General features: G+C 32.6%; 1 protein-coding gene across 9 annotated transcripts in view; it reads right to left on the bottom strand.

Moving 5' to 3' along the window:
- The window catches only part of LOC108755362 (neurexin-4), a 26989-nt gene extending 18022 nt beyond the window's left edge, over positions 1–8967 (bottom strand). For 8 of the 9 annotated variants that reach the window (XR_001939759.1, XM_018498299.1, XM_018498298.1 and 5 more), the window contains exons 1-2: positions 8537–8967; positions 3586–4286 (exon numbers count right to left, since the gene is read on the bottom strand). The gene's annotated coding sequence lies outside the window, so the exon portion shown is untranslated. The remainder of the gene's footprint in view (positions 1–3585; positions 4287–8536) is intronic. The other variant, XM_018498293.1, reaches the window with a different exon arrangement.
- Between the last annotated feature and the right edge of the window lie 3113 nt (positions 8968–12080).

Raw genomic sequence — 12080 nt, 5'->3', positions numbered from 1 at the left:
GATATATATATATATATATATATATATATATATATATATATATATACACAAACATATTTTTTACTAATAAGTAAAACATATTATATAATTTAGTTTTTTTATGTAGAAATCTTTTTTATTGTTTGTATATCAAAATTTAACAGTAATTTAATGTTGTTAATTAAAAGTTATCTTTTAACTATTCGATTCGATTTAATTCAATTCGATTAGGATAAAATCTTGTCAATTCAGTTTGATTTGGATTCAAATAAAGAAAAGAAATTCAGTTTATATGATTCGATTCGGTGTCAAAAATCTTGATTCACACATCTCTATTAAATAGTTATACAGATATTTAATTATAAGCGACACGTGCATATATATTAACAATACTCTAATAATATTCCGTTAATAAATCACGAGTTACTTCTAATTGCTGTAACTTGATAGATCGGTCTAATTAAATTAGTAAATTTGCAACTTATTCAACTTAAGAACATACAATGATATTTTTTAATGCATTTAATGTACACATGGAAAGAACAGTTTTGTTAAAGTATCTAAAAATTTAGCTAGATACAGATCTGAAAATAATTTTGTTGGATTATCAAAATAATTAATGTAGAACGCTCAAATTTGTTGCAAAAATGTCAAAATTTTTCGTAGCACCAGTATGCTTGAGATTCCTATTATTTTAATGGTCTAACGAAATTATTTTCAGATCCGTATCTAATTAAAATTTTACATACTTCAATAATACCATTCTTTTCATGCACCTGCTTTCTTACGGAAGTAAAAATTACACAGAAAAGAAGACTATTTTTAAATCAACCATAATTTACTCATATATAAGCAACGATATTGTAACCTTGTTTCAAAGATTTTAGTCTTGAGTTGATTAAATTCGTATTGTTGTAGGATTTTTGATCGAGTAAGTCTTGAATTGAGTACAATACTTGCATAAACACAAATTTAATCAAATCAAATTAAAATCTTTGAAGAAAGATTACAAAAGAAAGATTATTTTTGCTTATGTATCACATATATCATATTATGGTTGGTTTAAGAATAGTCTTTTCTGTATATATAAAACTGTTCGTTTTGTTTATACAGCGTTTTCTTTGCTTAAAGTGCGATACAATCGATTATGTCGGAAGCGGCACGGACCAATTAGAGTCAAGCTTAACGCGTTTTCATGCTCGAGAGCTCACCTCGCGCGCTTAAGAGCGCTTTTACGATTCAGGCCACGTGGACACCCACGTTCTCTTCCATAAAGCGCTTAAAACCGCTCCGTCCTTCCGGTGCGTCTCAGTTAAGACTATCTCAACACGAGCCAGGCAGATGCAATTTTACGATTGCAGTTGCCGCTTTTGAATTTACGACTTCCCCTCGCGACGCAGGTATTAGATAGGGAGGGACTCCGATATGAATGATGCAACGAACAGTATATCCGACACGACCGGTTAAGCCGCTACCGTTTTGATACGATCTTCCATTTTTCTTCTCCCGAGAAGTATCTTCCATTTAAATCTAACCCATAGTGTCTATTATAGGAGTCAAAGTGCACCGTTACATCACGAACTGGACCCTCGGTGTGTGTGTGTGTGTGTGTGTGTGTGTGTGTGTGTGTGTGTATGTGTGTATGTGTGTGTAACACGATACATCGAACCGATATACCTTTAATAACATACCTTTTAATAATAAAGCTTTTAATAATATTAGCATTCGTGAGACGAAATAAAGCATTACCTTACGACATAATACGTTAATGTGTAATCTGACCGCAGACATCGTCCGTTTCTTCGAACGTTCCCTCGAGTATCGTAAACTCTAACAATTATATCTTTCACGGGGTCAATTGGATTTGATCTGCAAAAGAAAGACACGCGTCGCGCGCTCGTCCGGCATGGAATAATCGCCGACCGGCTCTTGTACTTCCTGTTGAATTTGCTTCTAATGGGTCTACTCCTCGACAACGCGTACCCGCGCACCTTGGTGAACGCCGAACGCTCTTCGTTCTACGACGCCTTCGCTCGCGCACCGTCACGAAATTGCCTTTGTCGTCGCAATTTATCGAGTCAATAAATAGCGCATCTCCGACTCGCAACTTCGACGTCCGTCGAAGCGAGACGTATGGATTGACCTTGACGAATAACGAGGACCGTAGGAAAGGAGCCTTACTGTTACGTGCTGCACACGACAATTGCGAGATCAGGAAAGAGATTGTTTTTTTTAATCGTCATACTATATATCTTGATCGTAACATCCTCATCGTAATGATCAATGTCGAGTTTCTCTCATTCTCTTTCTGTTTCACAGTATCTGTGTGCGCTTCGCGTAACGCCCTAGTTAATTAGAAGACCTATCGTACGTCATCTGAAATTTCACGCCACGACGAGAAATCTCGTACTCATGACCACGAAGACGTCGCCGACTCGTCGTATCTGATACGGACGTTTTCGATCACGCACAGCTTTTGCAGTCATTTGTGCAAAATATAGTAATACTTACTCCAAAGTGTCAATGTCCAAGATTAATGCGCGACATTAATTTATTGCGGCGTATTCTCTTTTCACAAACGTATATTCTGTTAAGCGGAATGCAATATATGGAATATTAAAAAAATATTTATCTTTGTTACAAAAGTTTAATCTAATCAAATAAAAAATTGATTTTAATTTGATTTATTATATATACAAGACAAATAAGAATTAAATTATTTTTCACTAGAAAGAATTAATCTATTTTTCTATTTACATGATTTGTGAAACATTTATCTCTAAAGAATACACGGTACCAAATTCTATGCAGTTAATAATCTATTGATTTTATTAAAAGAAATATATCAGGGATAATATTGATAGTAATTTTTCATTTGCATTAAAAGTTTTGAATATTCAATTGCTGGAGGAACGATAAAGCATTTCGATAGATTCGATTTCAATATTTCTCATTTTAATTCATTTTGACTAACTTTTCTCTTTATTGGAACGTATATTAAGACAAGTTATTCCACGAACTCCAAATATAGATATTATACTGTGTTGTTAGAATCAACGTCACTATGGCAATCTTGTCTATTAATGCTATTAATATCATTATATATATTGATCGTATTAACAAACGCGATATGTACGCTTTGTATATGATGTTTGTTTGATCATTTATTTCCGATTACTAGCTATTCAAATGTTTAGTTATAGTTGTTTTACTATATAAATTTGTCTAGAGGTAGATGCGATGCATAGTTATAAATATGACTTCGAGATTGTAATTTTTAATTAAATAATTTCATTCAATCTACAGATATAATCATTCAAATTATTCAATTTTGAGATTTTATCGTTGCGCTAAACATATTAATCATAATTGATTATATCTTTACTTTATCTTTTTGACAACTGCATAGATAGAAAGATTATAATCGTAGTATCGCTAACGGGAGACATATCGATTCAAGTTTTTCTCTAAAATGTGATTTCTTATCAAGATGATCCCGAGGTGTCATTATCTCAGCTGTGATCCCAACTTCAACTGGTATCCATTTAACCGAGCTATTTAAACTCTAGCGCGCTTTGCGCCGTGCGAACACACGAATCTGCGTACCTTCGTTCACCGATGGTCCAGATGAGATCGCGACTCTCGTACAGGCCGCGGGGCAGGATGTGACGTCAGAAGGCCCCCGCCGAGCTGAGCACCGTCCGACGGACGGCGGCTGCGAGTCAATTGTCTTCTTTCACACTGACACACTGGCCAAATCCCCGCATCTACACGGCCGATCACAAGTATTCGCACGCACGTACACCGGTACACATATCGTGCACACACATACTCGAGGTCCGCGCCTCCTCCTTCTCCTCCTCCTCCACCACCTCTCCTCTTTGTCCTCTTCCTCCTCCGGACTCCTGTTACTGCTGCTGCCGCTGCTGTTGCTTGTAGCAGCAAGTAGACACTAATTTATTAATGCCACTCCGACCACTATACTCTCCGTTACTCATCACGGTTTATTGACTTTCATTGCGATCTCGTCTCGCGCGCCACACTCTAACGTTTCTTCGCTCTTTTCCTCCCCATACGACGACTAGCCTTCCGTCGCACAACCACTCGTTCCCTTTTCCCTTTTCGCGTCTGCGAATCCCGCGGTCATACGAGCTCTCTTCGGTCGTTGATCATCCACCGATCGATATCGACTGTTCTTTTCCGCGAAAGCGTTATTTTTTTTCTAGCCGCTCCTCGAACTTTTCTCAAAGGGGATGTTTCTACCGAGATCTCTTCTAGAAACGAATATGGTTTTCCGAATAAATATCCTGAAATCGAAGCGATACTACATTAGCGAAATGGGATACTGTTCTTGTAATTTCTCAACGTTTATTTCCGATAATACTGATAACTGAAAAATTTTTATCAGCAGCAATATGTAAAAATGAAACCAACAATAAGTAAAATTCAAAATGTTTTAGGTGTAAAATAATTCATTAAAATTTACTAACAAAAATGATAAAAGTGTACTCTGTAGTTTTCTTATCAATCATTGTCAGTACTTTTACACAGTTGGAAAATTTGTATTAAATTTAATACATTTTATGGATCTTAAAGGTCAAATTTTGGCATTAATTTAAGTAAAATTTACATTTATGTTAAATTGACGCGTATTATATGTTCATTTATTTTAAAATTTACATTTTAAAATACATTATTTTTATGTTATTTGTTTACTTATAAATTATATTATTTTGATACTAAGAAATATAGAATATTAACACACACATAAAATATGCAAATAGCATAATTACATTATGTTAAATTAACACTCGTATATGTTAAAAATTTAGCACAAAATTTTAACAAGGACTTGAGTGAACCATTTTTAAGACAAATACAAAAATGTTTTTCACTATGTACCATTTTTATTAAAAATTGTCATATTAATAAATTATTTGATATCTTACATCTAGAATTTTGCTTGTTGGTCTTATTTCTGCATACATATTGCTTTGCATATTACGAGTCATATTAACATTTACTTATTTTTATCACTAGGTTTTAGGTGAACTTTTCCATAGAGTGGGCACGGTTCTTCCGATAACGGTAAATAGAAATTTTTTTAGAATAGTTTTTATGAAAATCGCCTTCCGGCGATCAGTATCACAAGTAGTTTTCACTGGGTGGTCTCGGGGTCATGCTTCTCGATGTGAGAAAGGGGTCGTTGAGTCGAATCGATAGGGTGTGTATTATGAAGCAAATAATAGCACATAGGTGTACATTTATAAACGACGTGTGACGGGCCGTGTATACGGGCTTGCAACAGAGTTATTATCGATATCATCATATTACAATATGTATTTCTATTATTGAAGGCGTACCACCGGTATTGTATTCTGAGAGCAGCGAGGTGACTCTTACTTTGTCCAGATTTGCGCTTCTAAATCGAGCTCGAAAATTTCCGACTTTTTCATTCAAATGTCCATTGTATAAAACACATTATAAAAATTAATTCACTTAGAGATGTAGGATTATCTTCGTTGATAACCTATACTTCTCGTTCTGCAACCCTTGATATTCGCGGCCTAGTGTGTTTACCGAGGCCGCTCCTCTCTCTCTCTCTCTCTCTTTCTCTTTCTAGTTGTTGGAAGATCGATATATCGAGCAAAACGACGACTGGGTCATCATAGCGTTCGTGTTTTTGGTTCGGAGTAATATTTTGTAAAAAGTATAAAAATATTTCGCGCAAATGGGTTGGAAAAATATCAAGTTTTTATTGCTTTGTGATAAGAAATTAGCAAAGGGCTTATACGTTCAATTTTTTGCTTCAATGTTTTAATATAAGGCGAATAAAAATGTATCATGATGAAGAAAGTAACGACTATCACCTGTTAGATAATACATGTATGGACAATATAGTTAGGTCTTCATAAAGATAGAGAATGTCGATCTATAGGCTCGTTGAAAAGAATCTAGTTGTACTAGTCACGCACGTAATACAACAAGTGACTCATACCACGTGTAGAGTATATCGTCCTCGGGCTTTTATATGGAAAAGACGTTGTCGTGGCATGCGACGCCGTTGTTTGGATAAAAGTGACGATTTGCATGGAGGAAGTTGGTCGTGTATCTGCGGAATGGGTTACACGAAAAGCGTGGAAGGAATTGATTAGTCAATGAAGATAAGGTTGATGACTCAGGCACGTGACTAGCTGCCTAAAATGATTTTTTTTAAGCATCTTTAAAATATCTTTTCAGTTTAGAAAATTATCCGATTAATTTTTTTCTCTCCTCCCCTCCCCTCCCCTCCCCCCCCTCTCTCTCTCTCGCCGTATTATGTGGAAATGATTAAGTGAAAAACTGTTCAAATAAAGAAAGTAATGTAGGTAAATAAAGAGAACCATTTAAATATATACATAGACGACCGGAATAAATAATGACAACAGTGGAGCGGCGTAGCACACTGAAGAGTAACATTATTCTTTGGGCCACCTCCAATTTGGCTTATGTAGTACCTTTTAGTTAGTATTTGGAATGTAGAATCGCGTAGAAAAGGAATTATATGCTGAGGAAATCATTCAAAGTATTATGGTGAATCGTTATTTTTGAGTGAAAATCGAAAAATCTGTAAATCCCCATAAAATGAAAAATCATTTTTCTCTTAAGGTTACGATAAGAAGGACAAAAAAAGATCAAAGTTGGTGTTTACTCTATTTATGGCTTATATGATGATTTATAGATTTTTCGATTTTCACTAAAAAATAACGATTCACTATAACTTTAAATAATTTCCTTCAGTACATAATTCTTTTTCTACATGATTCTATATTTCGAACACTAAAAAATATTATATGAGTCAAATTGAAGGCGGCTCAAAGAATAGTGTTACTTTTGAATGCTAGATTTATAAACGAGGGATCCCGAGTTCAAATCTTAATATTGAATAGATTCCGTTAATTTTTCCTGGCCCCTATAGTAATTTGTAGAAAATTGCTGATATTATTCTTTTTTGTCTCATTAAGTTTTATGTAATATATTGAAATTAGCAACGTACAATGTTTTGCGTTTCTACGTAGTAAAAACTATTTTGTATTTGTGTTAAAATTGGTCCATCCGAGTCCTTGTTAAAATTTTCGATTGATTTTTTAACATATTTGAGTGTTAATTTAACATAATATTATTACATTATTTAAATATTTTGTGTTAAATTGATATTTAATTTCTTAGTGTCAAAATAAAATTGATGAATAAGTGAACGAATAATATAAAAGTAATGTATTTTAAAACTTAAATTCTAAGATAAGTGAATAAAATGTGTGCTAATTTAACATACAAATATTAATTTTACTGAAAAAATATGCTTTCATATAAATTGCTTAAATGATTATGTCAGTTATATTTTTATGTTAATTTTTTTATGTCACTTTCTAACATATTCATCTTGTGTTAAATTAAAACACAAATTTCAGTGGACTGTTTGAGTTACATGAAATGTGTTAAATTTAACATAATTTTTTTGATTGTACCAGAATCTTTCTCTTGTTTAAATAAAAAAAACTTTATTAAATTTAATATTTTTGCATTTTTTGCAAATATTAAGTTTCTGTCAAAACGATTTTATTAAAGTTTGAAATTTTTAAATTGATATTATGTCAAATTAAAAAAATGCTCGATATAAGACCGTCAAACGTGTAATGGCAATTCGACAACGTCAATGGATAATTTATGGATAGTTTATTGAACAAACTCTTGAGCGATTTCTTGAATATGTCATTGAAAAGATAGACTTCATGTTTGGTGACTGTTTTCGCAGATATCATTAGCGAAATACGTCGTTATCAAGAAAGCGTCATCACTTGTGTATTATGATCGAGCATTTAAAATTTATGCAAGGTAAATAGAGGCGAGCAGTTAAAACCAGATCCTATGATAATACGAAGAGCGCAACAATTAGCACCACAGAAGAAGCGTATGAACTAAGTTTTGTCGGCACAAATGTTATAGTAATATTATTTAAAGCGAGTTGTTTTTTTAGCAAACTACAAAAATTCTATATTTCTGTTGGCAAATCTCCTCATATTTTCTCGTGAATTCTAACTTTTTATTAGAAGAATTAATTAAAATGTTTTAAAGGTCGCTTTATATATATAATTGAAATCATTACTCCGATTTATCTCAAACAAATCGTGTATAAACATTTTCTAGATTTTTCTTATTTTCATCGAAGATGTTCGTGAAAAATTTAAATTGTAATCCTAAATTCTAAATTGTAAAAATTATTTGTCGTGCGCTTTATCGTGAATTACCAGGAATTAAGGTCGTCTCTTATTAAGTTGAAAGATATGAGATTAACCTGAATGTACCAGGAATATTTTTCCTCTTACGAATTGGAATATATACATACACTTCCTCATTAAGACCGACAAACACGTGATCGCATTCTCGTAAAAAAATAAACTTGAGATTTTTCGATATAATTTTAAACTTATATAAATTGGAAAAAATAAAATAGAATAGCAAGTATATATTGCGACACTTTGCATTGAAATTATTAACTAATTACATTTATTCTTACCGACAATTTTATCTTCTTGAAAGTAAAAATTTGCTCCAAAGTCACTCACTCAAAATCGTGCCGCAGAGATTCTGCCTCATTCGCGATATTCACAGCAAGTAAATTCGAAGTCGCGAAACGATTGCGAACTTGAGATCTTCGAAGAAATTTGTGCAATCGCGGAAGACGTGTCTTTTATTTCGACCAGAAGGAAGTTTCCATTCAGTTCTTGTCAGGAATAGAAAGAAGCAGTTTTTCGAGGGGAAAATCGGTCTTCCGGTCGCGTTCCCGACAGCGAACGTGGACGGACTGAATGCGCCCCGATGATACCCTCGACGAGACAGGATCCTCTCTTCTTTTTCAGGGATCCCTCTCTCTTATCGCTTTTTTCAGCCTTTCGTTCTGTCGTTTCTTCACCGCGCACGGTTCCTTAAGTACGTGGCGCGACGGAATCGCGCTCACGACTGGCACATTAGCTTCACTCTGCCCGTACTCCGGTCATGCTACCAGGCTTTTCCTCCACCCACATATCCAGTTGCGTATCAATCGATGGTACCGCAAACTCGTTCAATTCGTGTTTCTTTCGATTCAAGTTTCAATTCCAAACTTGTAGAAAAACTTCGTTAAAGGAGCGGAAATTATTTTGATGACAGTTTTGGGGGAGGAGATTCTTATAATGAAGTTGTGAGAAAAATTATAAGAGGAAAGAGAGAGATAAGAGTAATAGTATTGCAATTTGTTAATATTTAGAAACTTATAGGTAATAAACATTTATACAAAATGGTTGGGTATATTACTTGGGTATAATACACTTATAGATAATACACTTTAGCTAAATTTTGACCAAATAATTGACCAAATAAATCACATGGAGAAGGAATACGTTGATTTTCAAGAGTTAGTCACGCAAAGTACGTGTACATACGACGACTTTAGAATGATCACGAGAAATCAAAGTTAATTAACTTGCACCGAGGAATCTCAGACTGATGAAAGTCACACATATGTGCCGCGTTGTAAGAGTTGTTAGAAGTGTAATAAATAAAACTGACAACGAGATAATAGACAAATTGGCCCTAAACACATCCGACTCGTTAGCAGAGTATCAGAAGGTCGGGTTTTGCCAGTGTGGAGGGAGACGAGACTTTCCACCGTCTTGTTCCAGGGAGAAATACAGACGGTCAACTCTCTCGTGTAAAATGTACACTTAGAAACATTTTGCTCCTCACGTTAAATTATTGCGCAACTGTTTTGTCATTTAATGTCGCGTCGAATATCATTCCTGATAATAGGAGTAAATACGAGGGTTGTCGACCTGTCACATTCGTTCCGTGTGATCGTTGTTACGCGTAATTTAGAATAACCTTCCACGCTAGGACGAACGAGATTTGAGATAAGTACAATTACTTCTAAAGCAGATAAATGTCTTTTATCCGAGAATTAGCAGCCAGCTATCTCGTCACATTTTGTTTTCCTCATGAAACTCGGTCTAATTGGTTTTGCGTTCATTCAAAAGAATAAAAGCTTTATTCATATTACAAATTATAATTGGAACCTGGAAAAACGATATTATAATAAGACAATGTCTTTTTATTTTGTGTTTAGTATATGTAAAATAGAAAAGTTTAGTACAAGAATAAAATAAATTGTCATTTAATAAAATTCATTTCATATATATATATATACTAGGTTTGAAATATTATTACACTGAGAAAAAAAATATTGACATAAAAGCATGAATTATTATTTGAATAATCAAGGCCTTTATGTCAATAAAAATATACATGAATTAATTACTTATGTTAGGGACAGCCCGTAATTTTGTGAATTGTAGATTTATTTTTTTAGTTTAGCATATAAAAATTTTAAAGATAAAAAATGTAATACAAATATTTGAACTAGTCTCTTTGATCTTTTTGACATAAATTATATCAATTAAGTAAATAAAATAAATAAATAATATGATATTCTTATGTTGAGAAGACGCTTGATTAAAATATATTTTAAGGAAATATAAAAATTAAACTTGAACGCAGTGAATTGAATCTTGATAGGTTTATGTTAAATGATAGGTGTATTGTGTCTACAATGATTTTTATCGTATAATTATATTAGTATAGTCGCTATCTGCGTTTAAGAGCGATTCTTCCGTAGCTATGCAGTCAATTTAAGCGTATCATGTATATATATATACCGAACTTCCTTGAAGTCAATTAGACGCAAACTGTTTGCGATTAAACGCATAACGTTCGTGAATTTCCTCAGTGCAAACGAGTTTTCACATTGACAACACTCAAAGTCATTTCTACAAACATATGACAATTATATACGCTAATATGATCACGCGTATATACTCGACGAGATATAGGATGACGCGATATAAGCATTTTAGAGATAAAACGACGAATGTCTTATATCCAAGTGAAGTGCTTAATATTTTTTCAAAAATTTTGAAGTAGATTTTTCTTTAATCGAAATAGGCATAGTTATCAATGAACTATTATATATATAATAATCTAAGAAGTATAAACTTTATTGATACTTAAACAACATAGTTACGTTGAGTAAACGTTAGAAATCGTGTAATGAAAGTATAAACTGAAAAATAAATGTTTAAAATTTGATATCTTTTTAAAACTATTTAATAAATATTATGAAAACCTTTATAAAACATTTGTCTATTAAATGTTTTTTTAAATTAAAATATCGTTTAAAATGCTGTTTTTATATGAAACATTTCGACAGTTTTAAACGTATATATATTTAATAACGTCGATCTAACATTTTTATAGTATACATCTAAACGTTACAGCTAAATGGTTTTTAAACGTAAATTGTCTGTTTCGATATGAATAAATCGTAGCATAGATATCCTAATCATTAGATCATACACTGAAAAAAAATATAGTCAATTTTAATAAATATTTAGTTGAATACTGCCAACTAAATATTTATTAAAGATATATTTATTTGATACAAGAAATGTTAATTTGATTTAACAATCATTTTTTTTATTGAACAAATATTTACTTACTATAAGTAAATGTTTAGTTGGCAGTATTGAACTAAATATTTATTAAAATTAACTATTATTTTTTTCTCAGTGTGGTAATAAGTACTTTTTACAAATATGTACTTTTTGGTATAATATTTTGATAAGGTAAGTTTATAGTAAATCTGATATTCATAAGGTCAAGGCGTAACCTATTTTATCACGCACGAATGTTTGAGTTCTTCATACGTGCCGATAATAGGCGACCAGCCGTACTATTAGTTTTGTATGTGTTTTCTCAGAGTCGTTATTCACGCATGTGTTGCGTGTCTTTGAGGATGCGTGAATAAATTGATTGGAAGAATCATTATAACAATTGTAAAAGTTATATAAAAATATATCTAAAAATTTGATGAGGAACTAAAAAAATAAAATGAAACTAAGGAATCTTTGAATTTGAAAAAAAATTAGGCCATAATCTCATGCTAATTCCAATTGGACGTTCCTAATATGAAACCTAATTAGAGAGAAATATTTGAATCTCTCTCATAACAAATACATTCGTGACACCAA

This window comes from Trachymyrmex septentrionalis, unplaced genomic scaffold, assembly GCF_001594115.1.
Source record: "Trachymyrmex septentrionalis isolate Tsep2-gDNA-1 unplaced genomic scaffold, Tsep1.0 scaffold87, whole genome shotgun sequence".
In the NCBI taxonomy this organism is placed as follows: Eukaryota; Metazoa; Arthropoda; class Insecta; order Hymenoptera; family Formicidae; genus Trachymyrmex; species Trachymyrmex septentrionalis.
The sequence above is the reverse complement of the archived record's forward strand: the minus strand, read 5'-3'. Positions and strand labels throughout refer to the sequence as shown.